Below are 14,412 nucleotides of genomic sequence, written 5' to 3'. Positions count from 1 at the left end.
AGGCAAAATAGAAAGACGGGAAAGCACGAATAATATGAAGAGAGGCACTACGATAAAAAGAGAGACGATGGACGCGCGGCCGGCAAGGTCATCCCCGCCGACAGCCGAGCGCGAAGCCTGCAGAACGTTGCGAGGAATACGAATAGGGGGCAAGGTCGTTCCGTGTGCAAGCTTTAGGGGTCCGCGCGCCGGCGACGATTAGGCGGTGGAGGAGGAAGCAGGGATGGTTGAGGATAAGTTTCGCGGGGGAATGCGGATCGCGGCGCAAGAGAATAGAGAGAGAGAGAGAGGCGAGTGCAGTGCGGAGCAGTCGCGCAACAGGTCGCGAAACGCGCACTTTCTCAGAGGCAGGTCCGCTTAGTTGTGTTTCATTATCTTAGCCTGCGCCGCGGGAGGAAGAAGAGCCATGCAGTTGTGTGTCCGTGCTTTGCCTTCTGCGCTTTTGAGCGGCTCTTCTGCCCTTGTTTTCGCCAAAGAATGTTGGACCCCTGCCGCAAGGCGATTTTTTTTTTATGTCGCGTATGCTTGCGCTTGTTACGTAACTGCTTTAATAGCGTCGGCGGACGTCATCGCGAACCGCCATGCGAATCTTCGCGCGTTATTTATTTATGCAGGAAGCTGAATACCAGCCACACAGGCTTCTGCAGTATCTCTAGAGGCTTCTAAATCACCATCTCTCCCTGACTTCCAAACATTAAACGAACGAACGAACGAACGAACGAACGAACGAACGAACGAACGAACGAACGCGCGCGCGCGCGCACGCACGCACGCACGCACGCACGCACGCACGCACGCACGCACGCACGCACGCACGCACGCACGCACGCACGCACGAACACACGCACGCACACACACACACAACACACACACACACACACACACACACACACACACACACACACACACACACACACCACACACACACACACACACACACACACACACACACACACACACACACACACACACACACACACACACACACACACACACACACACAGCAACTTTACGGTAGAACTGTTTGTAAGAGGAGACGTCAGCAAATCGTGTATATGACAACAAGCCTCTTAACTGTACTCGTCAGCAACCATCGTATCCTTCTCGGTCTCTCTTTCTCTAACCCTTTTCACCTTCATTCCGTGCGGTGCAGTTGGCTAGAGCTGTGTACCTTAAGACGATCTCCCTGCTCTTCCTTACAAAACATGTTCTCTTCCCAGTGCATACGCGCACACAAACACACTCGGTGCAAAGCGTTCTCAACGGTTCGTATGGTGTTCCCTGTGGTACATCACGATACCGCAGGCTAGGTCCGTTGGTTCAACAAATAGCAACCAAAGAGCGTTACGAGCCGTTACAAATATTGAAATCATGGAACCATAGAGACAGAGATCCACAACAACAGTCAACTAGGAAATGCGTCAACGTCAGTTACACGAGTGTCTTATCGTGTCGCAGATCGGAAGATAACACAGCGACAATATCCGCATTCCTCGTGAAATTACGCGCCAATTGTCGCAAGCTTGGTGAAACCCTGTCATCTTACAGACCTTTCACAAGAGACTTGAACCCGAGATACGTGCAGAACTTAAGCAAAAATCTGTGCACTGGCGCCCCCTGGACAAGACGACTAGGACGTTGATATAGCAATCAGCTATTTTATTGAACATCACCAGCTGTCTGCTTTACTTTTGTTTTCCTTGACAGTACAAGGCAGTATAAACTCATATGCACTATGACGTTTACTAAAGGGTCGTACGTCTCGCTTACACATTCACTTAGTACACGCTCGAAAAGAGGCAAGCCAGGTTCAAGTTACTTTATTCCACAGTAACAGCAAGCAAAATGTCGTCAATCTCTCTCACAAACAGTTTCTCGTATCCCCCCCTTGGACTATTTCACCTCGCACCTCTCGTTTGCCCCAGACTTTTGACGATGGCAAAGCGTATCCTCTACTTACCGCGATCCTGCAACGTATTCGCGCTGGTTCGGCAGTGAAAGCAATGGTCGGTTGCACTGGTCAGTTGCACTGGTCAGTAGCCCTTCTCAGCTGGGGAGTTCGAGTTTTGCAGTAAAGGGAATTTCACTTGACCACCCGGTATAAAAATCGATCTTCAACCGAGAGTGTGACACCTCCTGTCGGCAGCATAGCAAGCGGAGGTGAAATACTTTTATGGTTTCTCGGAGCCGAGTTGCCCCGATGTTGTGAAGCGCGACGCCAACAGGAGGAGGGATCGAAGTTGTATTGACGCCAGCGAAGTCGGGTATAGTGTACTAGTTCCGGAGCTAATAGCGAGTCCACCGGTCACTCTCCTTTCAGAGGGGGAGGAAGGGGACGCGCGGTAACCCGAAACCAACCAATCACGAAACGAAGAAAGGACGACAGAGAACGAGTTGCGCTCGTGAAAGCCAAACAACGACTAGAATCAAAGGGGAAAGCAGAAATGAGCACGATACACACACACAAAAAAACCGCGCGACGGTCATCAGGCATCCGCCGCACGTTCGCGTCGACGCCTGATGGCTTCTGAGACGGGTGTAGGGCTTCTAGTACGTCCACAGTTAAGACGTCAGCAGCCTACGACGCCATCGCGCTGAAGGGCGAAGCGCGGAGCTCCTCGCGGCCTGACACAGCTCGAGGCCCGGCCGCCTTTCGAAGTCTGGTCACGGAGAATCGACACCTATAGAAGGCCCCCCCTGCAACGTTTCCTTCTCCCACGACCCTCGCGCGCGACTTGGGGAAACGCGCTCTTCCTTGCCAATTAGCTGCGTATACTTCAAAACCACGTCGTAAGAAGACACAGGGCTGTGCGCGACCGGCTCTTATTACAGAATCCATTTTTACGAGCACTTCGATCTAAGATCTGCCTTCTAATGGTCCCGACCAGTTTGGGTCATCGCCTTCGGTAAAAGCGTGCCACGTGTACACGTGACCTCGTCAGGTGTTAGAAGCACATCCACGCTTATGGAGAGCGAAACAATAAAATTTGTTGCAAAAAATCCCGGTCATAGTTCGCCCGCTTAGCCCTAGTTGTTGTCTGCCAAACTGTTGTTTTCAACTCGGTCATGACTTTCACGTAGTCGTGGGAGGAGTCCGCCAGCCGCTCCTCAAGGGGTGTAGCAGGCCCACGAGTGAGGGCAAGTTTGGCCAGGCTCGTGTGTGATAGCGGGACAGCTCCCCGGATAAGCCAACAGAACTGTGAGCATTGTCCGGTAATCCGACACATGCCATGCAAGCAGATTTGGCAGGCAAAGCCTGTATGCAGTGTTTGAAGTGTGGGGACAGAAGGGAGTGCGTCTGCGTACGCATCAACAGATACCGCCTCTCTTGGCTTTGTGTTTGGTTGTGGATACTTAGTGCGGTTCGCCTGTGAGAGGTGATCGCCACAAGGAGACGAGAAGACGTATCGAAGTGACGCTTCGCAGGAACCGAGTAGACCTTGGGAACATACTGTTGAGACCCATAAAGTGCGTGCAGAACCCTAAAGGCTGTGATTAATTACCAAGTTGCAATGAACCTCGGTGGAGCGAGCTGGCGCCTTGGCAACCACAGAGCGCCTTCTAACGACATTCACGTAAACTTATAGAGACTTGGGTGATTTCGGTAAAGGCCTCAGCATCAGGTAAGTATATATATATTTTTTTGGGAGTGCTAGCGGGCTTGTAGGGTTTCTTTTTTAACGGCTGACGCTGCGCCTGGTGCATGCTAACTAAGAGTTTGCATAAGATTGCTAAAGTCTTTCTATTTATTTTCCTTATTTAACTGTTCATAGCTTTTGACAAAAGACGGCTCGCGGTTAACAACACAGAATATGACCTCTTAGTTCGTCTTTCGAAAAAATAACGTCTGCAGAACGTTCGAAACACGTCTGTGAGCTGTGAACGCCCTCCTGTAGCGCAATAAAATACAACTCATCCGAACCACCACCTCAGGAGCGACGCATCGAATCAAGTCTTTCGGTAAGTTAGTATATATAGAAGTCTCTGTCTCTCTCTCGGCGATGTTCTCGCCCCCTCATGAGAAAACGAGAGGTGACCTCGCACTGCCGCTCCACTCAGAGCGCATCTCCCCGAAGGTCGTGAATCGCGGCTGGCATGTGGACGCTGTGGCGTACAAAGCAGGACGCCTGCCCGTGGCGAAACCCGAGTATTTCAGGTAAGGAAAAGGAGGGCTGCGTCTCAAGCAGCCATTCAGTGAGCTCTGAAAGAGGAGAGGCCACTCGGCTGTATACAGCAGTAGCACTACGTGCAACGAGAGAACACTCAAGACATCTCGAGGACGCACAACGGCGCAGAACTACGCCATTAGGGGCCGGGAATTTTTAACTGCTGCATACTTCCACCCCAGCTATCGACACGGAAATTAGGGCAGCGGACACATCTACGGCTATGCGCGCCGATCGGTGCAGCGAGCCGTGACGTCTGCCGGAGCCGGCACGTCACGTACGCTCACGCCCCTCAGCGTGACGTCATGGTCGGGACATGACCACGCGACGCTTTCTCCCCACGCGAACATTCAGAAGCGGCTGTAATTACGATTCTATTCCTGTCACAACTGCAGCTTTTGTGGATGTTGCATAAAGAACGGCCGGTACATATCTCGTTAGCACGGGCTGAAACGGCTAGGTTGTAGTACACTAGGCCATGGCCAAGTATGTTCAAGGAAGCCGTCCAAGCACATGGATTGCGGTACACCTTCAAGCCTTGTCGAGGACAACGTCTTGGAGCGGCCAGTGGTAACTCTGTTGCCAAATCAGAGCAAAGCAGTGTTTGAAGGATAAATAGCTAACTTTAACTGTCGATTCTTACTTGGCGCTGTGCACCCGTCCTTACTCTTTACCTCTGGAGCTCCTATCTAAGTACATGGGAACGGAGAAGTCCCTTTGCTCGACAACCACTGAACCGAATTCTACAAGGTTTGTTGCATCAAAAAAGAAAACCACATATATGTCAGTAGGAAAATCGGAGGTTGATCCTAGGTAAAGCTTTCCCTTAAGAGCACTCATGTTCGTTATGCGACGCTAACTATACTTTCCCACGACAACACTCAAAATGAAGAAGCGAGAAGCAGACTGAACACAACTACGCGTTAATATTCACCGATTGACTATTCTTCGTCAGCCTCACTGAAAATCATCTAACGAGCAAAATGTTGCAGAAAGGCCTGCGACTAGCGTTAAAAACATTTCCATGAACGTCAAATTAATTTAATCAACAAGAGAGCAAGCAAGACGCTTTTATGACACGGCGCCGAACGTCCGCATGCCCATTAGCAGTGAAAAGAAGGTTACAACAGGGAAGAGCTTCTGTATAAAAACACGATCAATATCTGCCAAAAGCCTAGCAGACTGAAAAACGAATACCGCGGCAAAAACCAAACGCGCGTTGTGATTGCGCGCGCTTTAAAGACAAGCCTTGACATGAAGAAAATACGGCTGGAACAATGCGGCGTACAGCAGTCACATGTCTTCGAAGCCCGGTGTGCGTAAGTGATGCATTGTATGTTTCCAATTTCCGTCACTCGAAGAAACTTGAGACATTTCCAGTTTATATGACGTCACGCTAGTATTCGCTAGAGCACGTGGTATGCTTGCGGATTGGCGTGAAATGCCGCGACCACTGCGGAGCATCTCGGAAGTGCCGAAAGATCATGTCAGGCCGTCCTTTCATGAGCAATAGGACGACCTTTCCTATCTACACGGCGCGCTTTGGTGGGCGCAAACTTAGAAAAAAGAATTTCGTTATTGTATAGCCACCACGGCGAACATTTTGTTAATATTAGCTAGCTGCCCATAGAAAGTTTAGAGAATGCTACGAAAAGTCATCGAAATGGGCAGGCTTGTAAGACGTGACTATTCCAAGCTTACAGTGGCCAGTTTGGCGCTGTCTTCAAAAGCAACGGCAACAAAGCCAATCAGAGCCTGCAAGTTGCCAACATATATATTCTTGGTTTCCGCCAAATCAAAACAAATAGTTAGAAGAAGGCAGCATGAACTCAATCCGCGAGGTTCGAAGTTTGCCTAAAACGTAAGTACTCTACGTCCGACAACCATGGATCTGAGAAAAAGAAAAAAGTACTGGCCTTTAGAGCAAAGCAAACAGCCTACTTCGCGCAATCCCTCGGCCGGGCCATCTAAATACTATCCTTTCACATTACACGTGTGAACTCGAAGTCTAGTTTGTCACAGTAAACGATTTCGTTTCAAAAGAAATCCTTCGTCCGCGCCCAGTGGAACCTGAGCTTCATCGTAGGTAAACACTGCAAGATGTTTTCGCCGCAGGAAGTGAGTGAGGCGTTGAAGGGTTGCGAGCAGAGAGAGGGGAGGCAGCTGTTTACGGAAAAGATTTCTCGTTGAAGACTGGCCAGACGGACTGCGCAAAAAAAAAAAAAAAAAAAGAGAAAGTTACGAACGCCAACGTTAGGCCATCCGAGACATCCTCGTGGGGCGCACGACAAGTATTTCTTGGTGCGAAGAGATTTGGAAGCCCAGACGTCGCGACGCACCAGACGGATCCTTTCACACGACGCTGCTATTGGACTGTGCGCGACAAACCAAGGCCGGCTCCGAAACTTTATTAAACAGAGTTAGTTGGTTATGGCTAGTGTCACTACATTTTTTTTAAGAACAGGAATGTGAAGTTCTTGTTTACATTGTACAGTATGTTTTTTTTTTCTGCAACCCTAAGAGCTTGAGATTGGCGCTGGTTTTCTGTGTGCATACAAACCGAGCGCAAGGTTTATTTACTGATGCACCTCGTTTCGTGCCGTGTTGCGTGGCTGGCTGTACGAGAGTCGCCTTCCGAACGTATACTTGTGGATATGAGTTTTGAACTTCGCACACGATGGTACCCGAGTTGTTGAACCTTACGTTGTTGTGCAGGCTGGCGTGCGCGATCATCATGAGACACGACGTACGTATACCTCTCCATGTTTCAATTAGGCATCGAGTTACCTGCTACATCTGAAGATTATTTATTTATTTATTTATTTATTTATTTATTTATTTATTTATTTATTTATTTATTTATTTATTTATTTATTTATTTATTTATTTATTTATTTATTTATTTATTTATTTATTTATTTATTTATTTATTTATTTATTTATTTATTTATTTATTTATTTATTTATCAGAAAGAGTCACTTAGGATAATTTCTAAAATCAGTTTGGTGAACTGGAACGCGCCGTATAACCCTGGTCCCATAGTTCGCTTTGACTTTTGTTGAGGTCGATGTGCATGGCCCTTTCAAGCGCAATTCAAGCATGAAGCGTGCGCGATGTAAATCACGTGTAAATAGCGTGCACTTGCTAAAACACGTTCGAGAACACCTGTGCGACGGGAGTATTATTTCACTGATCTTTAGCAGGCATTGTAAGGAAAAGACAAGAATCAATGAGCGAATTTTTACTTATTTCCAGCCCCAAACAATTAGGCCGAAATTGACCCCGAACGCCAAGCTACAACATGGTAGCTTCAGTGAGTCTGGAATTCCGTGCTAAAGGTATTCTCAACTTTCCTTTTCAGTGGTAATAACCCAAAGGCTCTGTTCAATAGTTTATCACTGGAACGTGCAATGATTTCCGCGCTGTGTAGACTCAAACGAATGCCACAGATTTACGTTTCACGTGGGCAAACTCGTCAAGTCTAGCGTGCTTCGATGCTGAGGCTTCCTAGTCAAGGGAAGTTCGCTGTCGGTAGCCCAGCCAGTCTGAACGTTCTTGGACGTGCGCCCGACCAGGCTAACGTATAATAGCCTACCAGACCATGCAGACAATACAGATAAATGTTCCGTGCTTCTAACTTGAGCGGCACGTTGCTCAAAGTTTCGAAACCGTCACGTTGCGGCCGCGTCGCCAAGCCGACAGCCTTGTAGTCCTTTTCTTCAAGGGTGTTTGGCAAGGCGAGGCTTAGAGCCAGGTTCGGCACGGAAACCGGGGTCCGAGCTTGTGAAACGCATGAGCGGCTGAAACCAGTTGAAACCGGCGTCGTCAAGCAGCAGAGGAAATTCTATTCAGTAATTAAGCTGTCACACTAGACAACGTCGTCACAGCAACTTATGCACACTGTCGCATTGCTGTCGGCTCGCGCTACGCTCGGCAGCTGCGCTTATAGGTCTTTCTCGAATCGCCGGCAAACACAGTTCAGTTCTTTTTATCGGAATGCTTAACTTCACGTTGAACTGGTTAACAAAGCCGTGACAATCGGAAGGCCGCCGCAAGCAATAAACTACTACTTCGAGTCGGTAATAAGGCCTTGTGCTGGTAGTCCTAGAAGCATGTTTATCAAGGATATCAAGGCACAAACGGTAAATAGCTCATGCTGACCACATCAACATTTCAGGACCATCGTGGATGAAGTCATTCAAGTGCGAGTTCATTAAAAAAATTCAGGTATTCTCAATGATTTTCAAGTCCACTAAACGATCAGCAGCGCGAGACTTCTTTTTAAAGTAGTCTCAGTTTGTGATTCACGCGTGGTCCACATCCGATTTTGGGATCGATGTCCATGATAGTACTATCCTGATTCCCTTGACGCGGCGGTCGTAACCGCATTCGTTATTTTTTTCTAATCCTCACTTCACACGCATTCATCTTCCTCATATGAATCGTCCTCGCATCTTTTGAATGTTTCAATAGTTCTTTTTTACTCTCTACTCTCTGTTATCCTCTATGCCGGTTCTTTTACTCCAGCCAGCCAGTTTAACGCTGTCCGCAGAGGGCGGCTCCGGACGTCGTAACGGGAAAAAAGGCACCTTAGGGTGTTCAGCACTCTCTTCGGATCCGGTATGAGTCGCACGTAGGTGTGTCACCCGTTCAATAGTCCAATGTTCGACGAAAACTCGTCAGGCGGGGTCAAAACAAAACGAGCACTCGCCCAAGGTTGAAAAAAAAACAAACAAACAAACACGTGCAATTCACGTTTCGCGGCCACTACGGGTCCTTTGCTCGCGGAATAAGTGTCGCCCTGATCCAGAGGCGGCGTAACAATGTCGCAATGGAACCGGAAATTCGTGATGACACTGCGCCGAACTAATGAGTCAAAGTACACGCTCCACAAGGCCACCGCTACCGCGAGCTGTTTGTCAACAAGTGCTGCGGCGAAAAGCGCAAAAAAGCGCGGACGCTTTCAAGATTTATCGGCAGCGCCGCGTGTTTGCGACAGCACTCTGGTGCATGTTACGTCTTGTTCCCGAGGCTATACGTATAAACGCTCCGCCGCTCGAACAATCCTACCATGCGGAAGAAAGTTACCAAAACGGAAACGCTCAGGGCTTTTGACAAAGCGCTGTCCGCGATGTAGAAAGAAAGTTTTGCGCAACTTCGCACTATGTTCTTCTTTTTTCCCTCTTTCCCCCCGCTTTTGCTGCTTTCTGCGTACTGGCAAAAGTTATGAACGCCTGGTCCCAGTACCGTGACGAATTATTCGGAAGCGCATAAATAATGGAACATGTTATTCGATGCAGACGAAGCGGACTCGCAGAGTTCATTGATATTCGCCAAGCGACGCACGTTAAACAGCAACGAAGGAAGCGTACGCCGATCAATGGGTGTATTCAGTGATCCGTCATAAGCACGCTGTGAGGTTATTTTTTCTTTTTTCTTTTTATGAGGGCTGGTAAGGGGGAGGTTCAGAGCTTCCAATTTAACTCAGTGTGTATGCATCTTGCAGGCATGCCAATAACAGATATGCACTTAAGCTTGATTATTGCAGCATATGAGGATCTTGGGTCATTTTCGTGTTGCTGTTTTACAGCGACAGCTGTCATAGGCTCACTCCTCTACTCGTTTTGATGTCCGCCGATGAGCGCCGGCGTCCCTGCGCAGCAATGCCAAAGTGCTTTGCGAGTTTATAAATAAATAAAGAACAGAAAAAAGGGTATCAGTTTCGCCCGAAGGCCGTAGCATTGATAGCTGATAGCAAAGTATCAGACAACTACATGAAGTAGGTTCGTAGTTTCAATCGGTCGTATAAATCGAAGTAAAAATTCGCTTACTAATTCAGTTAACAAGCGCGATGTCACGCCCACACAGGCAAACATGAACAGATCTCACTCGATCACCGCGAACACTCGCTGTCACACCGCTGGCGTGATGAAGAGCGCCAACAGAGGAGAGCGAACGATTCGTGCTGCCTCTCGCATCAATGCGTCTACAGAAATTTTAGATTACGCGACCTCCAGCACTAGGCGCTCGGGAGGACAGCGCACATTAAGCCACCAGGCATCTCGGGAGGCCTAGCCGTTGCACCCGCCGGAAATTACCTCTAAAACAGGACTCGAGGACCGCGTATGCGCTCAGCTAGCGCGGACAGCCATGCGCAGCCACGGCCGGGCTAGAGGAGATGCCTCTCACCCGAACCCCCATTCCGTCCGCCCACTACCACCCAGTAAGGGGGTTACCGTGAAGTTCTTGCAAAAGGACAACGAATTAAGGTACCTCCTCAAGACCACTATAATGGAATAAAAAATACGCAGACAAATGCCTGTTTCGAAGCAACCGACCATAACGCGAATGAGTCTATTCCATTGTACAGGATGCAAGACGAGAAGTTTGGAATATATGGTCGGACACAATTAAGCTAACAGCAGCGAAGCTAGAACTTAGACAAAAGACAAAGAAAGGACCAAAATACATCACTGATGCAACTGGTTTGATACTTTAGGAACAGAAAATTGTGTACGATTCACGTATAACAAAAGCAAAAAACAACACGGAAAGCAACGCACAAAATCTGTTCGAAAGCCAAAAAGAAAAAAAAAAAGACGTTGCGACATCAAATTTGTCAGCTACCTTCGAATGCTCTAGCTGACAAGGAGCAGCGACATATAAACTTGGAACGCGGGAGCTCCACGACACGGCATGAATATAACCTTCACTATGTTTTTCCCCTTTCGTGAGCTATGTTTTCGTCCCGTTCTACCATCGCGAGTTTCTTTCTTTATTTATTTTTAAATTCTAAAGAATGGAGCAGCTACAGCCTGTGTTTAGAAAAAAAGAATTTCTTTCTACAAATGACGATCCGAGTATTGCGAGGCACGACGGCGGCACAATAGCACCAGGATGGTACAATACATGACACTGTGCACTACGTGTACATGTGTACCACCAGGACACACCAGCACAATACCACAAGGATGGTCAGCGTTGGTCCAAAGAAATGTTTGCGTCCCACGTGCGATATACGTTACTACTCGAACAGCAAAGAACACCAACACAGTGGGCCTCTACGATTATCTGTCTCAGACAGTACCTGAAAGTACCGCCCGAGGCGGTGCTTCAGACAATGAGCGTTGCGTCTGCAGCGCCTCGGGTAGTCCTAGATAGTCCAGGACGACAAATCGAAGATGCTCAATGACACGCAAACGAATAGTAACACAATACATCCACGACGCTGTATGCATATAAGCACATGAAGATTATGTGCAATTTATGATATATGCATCTATGGACCGTGTCAACGCAGGATTGATGTTAGAACACGAACGTCGATCATCATCATCATCATCACCATCATCATCAGCCAATTTTTTATGTCCACTGCAGGATGAAGGCCTCTCTCTGCGATCTCTAGTTACCCCACTCTTGCGCTAGCTGATTCCAATTTATACCTGCGGATTTCCTAATTTCATCACCCCACCTAACCGATGGACTATTAGAGTTACAGAATGGGGTGCCAAGAGAAGGGAAGCGCAGCCGAGGACGGCAGAACGAAGATGACATGTATCAAACTAACAGAATCTTGTTTAGAGCTTATTTGTCGATCGTGCCGAACGAAAACAAGCGGCCCAAAACGACGAGGACAGCCGGAGGGCAGTGACGCCCTCTTAATCTGTCGCCCCCTGGCCTCGTCGTCTTGCGTCGCCTCTTTTTCGTTCGACATCAAAATATGCACCGTCTAGCTTCAAACACGCTGTCTTGCAATACGATCAGTATTGCGCAAGCTCCCTCGAGGGCTGTCTCCAAATATTTTTCCAGTAAATGCGACAAGCGTGGAGTATCCAAGTACTAATAAATAATTTATTCGTCCACACATGCATTTTAACCAACCTTCGATAGCAAACAGTATCAAGAGTTAGACTACTGTTTCTTGCACTGAAAACGATTAGACGATTACACGTTCGCCCTTTCCTCGCCGGAACGGTTTGATAGGCTCGTACTAATCTGGGGGGAGGCATTTTCGTATAGGAACTGAGCACACACGCACTACTCATTCGTAGATACAGTTGCCAAAACAAATAAGAGGTGACTGATCGCTCGTGTATTTCAGCGGTCTGAAACGATCCAGAAACGACCGGAAGGCCCTGCTCGTTTACGCAAACAGCGCCGACGGTGCATCGGCAAGCGTCCACTGTGTACACAGACGGCTCCGTGGCTTTGAAACGTCGCAGCGGTCGCGGCCCTTTTTTTTTTTTTTTTGCCAGGCCGCTCGTTCCGCTGATGCATGGGGGGCGAGAGACCGACCGCCTCCAGGACTAGACTAGTGATTCCGCGAGCGAATCGTCTACACAAGCATTTGGTGGCGACGGTGACGCGTGCATTAGGAAACGAGTGTGCGCAGCGAAGCGGAGACATATACGGCGAGGAAAACGAGTCGAGATGGAGGGGATGGCTGTTGTCAGTGCCGCTGTACATTCGCACACGATAAACAGCGTCGGCCTCGAGAGGTCGCGAACCCCGAGGGTCACCAAGTCGTGTTTACAAACATGCGGAGCAAATAGTGCTTCACCGCGATGAGAAATTTCTAACCTCCCTACCTTTCCCTCTTCGTTTTTCTCTCTCTCTCTCTTCTTTGCGAAGACGACGATGACAATGAGCCATGCATCCAAGTGCACAGCGCGCGCGCTCGGCGCGCGCTTTCTCGCGTTGTTTTTCGCTCCTGTGTTTGTGAAAGCAGACTTATGCAGTCTACTCATTTCGTTAGCGCTTTACAAGCCGTACAGCCTCCCTGTACACCCGTCGTTTCGCCCAATGTAAGATAATATCTGCAGACAGTTGATTAAACTTTGTAAAGCAGTATGCTTATACACTGCTTATATAGGATGTCCCAGATCACAGATAACGTTAACCAAGCTGTTCAACGAAAAAAAGTAAAAAAAGAACTGTCAGCCCTTCCAGTGGGGTGGAGACGGAAGACTAGCGAAGCTGTACTATGGTGGGAATTATGTATTTCCAATTATGACTATTAAGATGTGACGGCGTAATTGGTTATTTGAACTATTAAAAATTAGAAATATATATGATCCGGCGGTTTTCATTTATTTAGTGACCACAGGGACCATGGGCTTATGGTCGCTGCGGTACACCGCCATAGGGTGTACAGCAAAAGTTGGCACGTTCTTCATAAACACGTCACCAACGCCGCGCGCGTTCGGTGCGAACGCGGGCAAAACGCCGCCGCCATCGACAACAGTGACGGAACGGCTGAACGCCGTTGTCGACACTGTTATGGGAGAGGCGGGCGAGAGCCCAGAGAGAGTACGCGGCACAGGCGGCAGAGGCCGGCAGGGTTGCGCGCATGCGCCGCAGTGGGAGAGCGGGCGCATACACGCACAGTCTAGAGTGCCTAGACGCCCTCCTCGCCCACCGCTCCCCTTCCAATGGGAATTCGCGTTAGCTCTCCGCCGTGCGTTCGCTCCCCGTGAAAGCGCGCGTCCCTCGCCCTCGCGCGCTTTCACTCGCACATAATACAGCATACGGCCATTAAGAGTTTTTTTCTATTGCCGGAAGCGACCATCGATGAGTGAGCCCTTAACAGCTTTGCTGTAAAAAGAAAAGAAATCACCGCATATCCACGAAGTGAATGATGATGAGTGGGCGAAGCACCGGGGGATCATTAGGGTAAACCACAGCTACGGACGAGAGAGAGAGCGCGCGTCGGGAACGAACGCCCTTGTGCACCGCTGCGGCCCTAGCTACGGACGAGAGAGAAAAACGCCGGAAGCGGAAGCGGAAGTGGAAGCGGAAGTCGGCTTCCGGTTCCGGCTTCCGGAGCTTGGCGTACATATACTATATATATATATATATATATATATATATATATATATATATACATACATACATAGCGGTCTCCATGCCAACCAGAGCTACGGACTACGAGGGACAAGGCTCGGCCCTAAGGTGCTTCGCCCCTAAAACTACGCTGTGCAAGTAACAATTATAAAACCTATGGTGTTCGGTCGTCAGACCTGTGACAACCGAACACCGTAGGTTTTGTAATTGCAACTTGCACAGTGTTCTTTAAATAATTGATTCTAGTTGAGCAGCTTAGCTAACCTTAGTTGGGACACACGGTATATAACTTTCCTGGAATTATAATAACCTTATATAGACTTATACTCTATCAGATCATACAAAACCCGTAGAGTGCCACTGTAAACAGGGGTAGGCGACCGATAACGACGTCGAAGA

General features: G+C 48.5%; 1 protein-coding gene across 6 annotated transcripts in view; it reads right to left on the bottom strand.

The window, feature by feature from the left end:
* LOC119433854 (cAMP-specific 3',5'-cyclic phosphodiesterase 4C) overlaps positions 1 to 14,412 on the bottom strand; it is a 595,748-nt gene that overhangs the window by 109,250 nt on the left and 472,086 nt on the right. The window lies entirely within an intron of this gene.

The sequence above is a fragment of the Dermacentor silvarum genome, chromosome 11 (genome assembly GCF_013339745.2).
Source record: "Dermacentor silvarum isolate Dsil-2018 chromosome 11, BIME_Dsil_1.4, whole genome shotgun sequence".
Classification (NCBI taxonomy): domain Eukaryota; kingdom Metazoa; phylum Arthropoda; class Arachnida; order Ixodida; family Ixodidae; genus Dermacentor; species Dermacentor silvarum.
The sequence above is the reverse complement of the archived record's forward strand: the minus strand, read 5'-3'. Positions and strand labels throughout refer to the sequence as shown.